The sequence below is a fragment of the Prorops nasuta genome, unplaced genomic scaffold (assembly GCF_024137725.1).
Source record: "Prorops nasuta isolate Cenicafe-Biocafe unplaced genomic scaffold, Cenicafe_Pnas_1.2 PNAS00001, whole genome shotgun sequence".
NCBI classification, from domain to species: Eukaryota; Metazoa; Arthropoda; class Insecta; order Hymenoptera; family Bethylidae; genus Prorops; species Prorops nasuta.
This window is the reverse complement of record NW_027116798.1, coordinates 15,142,671-15,145,389: the sequence shown is the minus strand read 5'-3', so window position 1 is coordinate 15,145,389 and position 2,719 is coordinate 15,142,671.

Here is a 2,719-nt window from a genome sequence, read left to right as displayed (position 1 = left end):
TGGGGTTTGCCTGGGGATGATATGGAGGTTTCGTGGTTTGCCTCATACCCGTTAATTGTAATAAAGCAGTTATGTCTTTATTTACAAATTCGGTACCATTGTCGGTAACTAAAACTTTTGGTGTACCCCATCTATGAATCACCAAGTTTTCGATAGCTTCTGCAATCTTTTTGCCGTTAGCGCGTCGAAGTGGAGCTACTTCGATCCATTTTGTGTATAGGTCTTGGATTACCAACACATACGAGAACCCTTGTTTACTAGGCGTCAGTGAGCCCATAATATCTGCCGATATTACAGTCCACGGCTGTTCAACAATTCGACGTCCCATGAAGCCGACGGGAGCTTGTTGTTCTACCTTGCAACGCTGACATTCGTCGCAGTGACTGACGTAAGCCGTTACATCTTTGAACATACCTGGCCAGAAGTAATTCATCGAAAGGCGTCGATATGTACGATCGATACCCTGATGGCCGGCTTGCGGTAACTTATGGCATTCTTCGAGCACTTTCTGCCTGTACTCCCTGGGTATCACCAGTTTCCAAGCATCAAGATCTTCGAGCTCAGCATCTGCCAAATCTGAACGTCGTTGATGATACATCAACTCTCCATCTAATTTCCAATCAAGAGATTTTTCTGGCGTTCTTTGGATATCCTTTACGCGCTTTAAATACCACGCATCCTTGGTATCGGCGTAAGACGGTAGCAAAGCATTTAAACTTTCCGGTGCTCTTGACAAAGCATCAGGAACATGATTTAAAGCTCCTTTACGATGTACGATCGTAAAATCGTATTCCATCAAGGCGAGAGCCCAACGAGCAAGTCTTCCAGATGGATCTTTTAAATTATGCAACCATCGGAGACTGCTGTGGTCGGTAATTACAGTGAAGTGATAACCCTCAAGGTAACATCGAAACTTCCTTATCGACCACACCACTGCCAAGCATTCCTGCTCGGTTACGGTATACTTTCTTTTGGGATCCGTAAGCGCTCTACTCGCGTAGGCGATTACTCTTTCTTGACCTTCGATAACTTGCGTCAAAACAGCACCTAAGCCAACATTGCTAGCATCGGTCTGTAATGCAAACGGGATCGAAAAATCTGGACAGGCAAGCGTTGGCGCGCTTGTTAAACATCCTTTCAGCGCGTCGAATGCTGACTGCTGATTGGCTGTCCATTCCCATGACTGATTTTTCTTTGTCAATTTCGTTAGCGGTTCAGCAACTGTCGCAAATTCTGGAATGAATCTTCTATACCAAGATGCCATTCCCAAGAATCTACGAATTTGCTTTAAATTCTTCGGTATCGGGAACGTGATTACGGCTTCTGTTTTCGCCGAATCCACGCGAAGACCTTGACTGTCTACGATAAATCCGAGATATTTTACTTCCGTTCTACAGAAGAAACTTTTCTCCCTATTTATCGTCAGCTCAGTTTGCCTTAACTTTTCGATAACTTTATCCAACCATATTAAGTGTTCGTCAAATGTTTTGGTGACAATGATAATGTCATCCAAATAAACGAATACATGTGGATAAAATTCGGGACCCAATAATTTATCCAGAGCACGCTGGAATATTGCGGGAGCATTAGTTAATCCATAAGGCATTCGCTTAAATTGAAATAAGCCTCTGCCTGGAACAATAAAAGCCGTGATACCACGTGACTTTTCTGCCAGCGGTACCTGCCAATACGCTTGACTCAAGTCGAGCGTTGTTAAATAATTGGCCTGTCGTAACTCATCTAGGATCGCAGCCATGTTCGGTAATGGGTACGCATCCTTTTTAGTTACAGCGTTAACGCGCCGGAGATCCACACAAAAGCGGAGCTTGCCATTGGCTTTCTTCGCCATGACTACCGGGCTCGCCCAATCACTTTGCAACGGTTCGATAATGCCATTGGTTAGCATATCGTCAACCTCTTGCCACATAGCTTGGCGGATTTTATACGTGCACCTATGAGCTCGCTGTCTGATTGGCTCGTGATCTTGCACGTCAATTATGACTGCCGGTAACTTTGAAATTCCAGGTTTTCCAGAAATGGGGGGCAGTTTAATTTCTAGAAACTCTTGTAATTTCTTAGCGTTATCATTATCGGGAACCCTTAATCCGTTATTCACCAATACACAGTTCAGTGATTCGGCATTCGAGAACCAATGTTTATTTTGAGGTTTTTCCTTATAAGCCCATTCTCCCGTGGAGAAGTCCACGATAACATGAGCATCTTGAAGGAAATCAAGTCCCAAAATAAAATCACTTGATAAAGAAGGCATCCATAGTGTGTCAACTATAGTTGTCTTCCCCTCAAGAAATATCGGGATCTTAGCGGACTCAATTACTTTACATGTGTAATTGTTGCCAACAGTAACTCTTAAGGGTTCTATTTTATTGGCTTGTATACCAATAGAATTAAACAATTCAATGGCTACTTTGCCTGCAAACGTGCGTGAGGCTCCCGAGTCCACCAGCGTACGCAGCTTTTCCCCTTGTAAGGTGATCGTGGTGTAGAATGCTAGTTTCCTAGATCTATCGCCAAACGTCGTAATTACTATATCAGTAATATCACCGACCGGTAACTTATCGACCGATTGATCATCGTTCGAATTTTCGGTAGCAACCACTCGAGCGCTTGTGTCCTCTGAGTGTTTGTTTACATTCTCCGTCTCCAACATAACATGTTGGTCTGAGAAGTCACGGGAGCGATAATTATGGTTAATATTCAC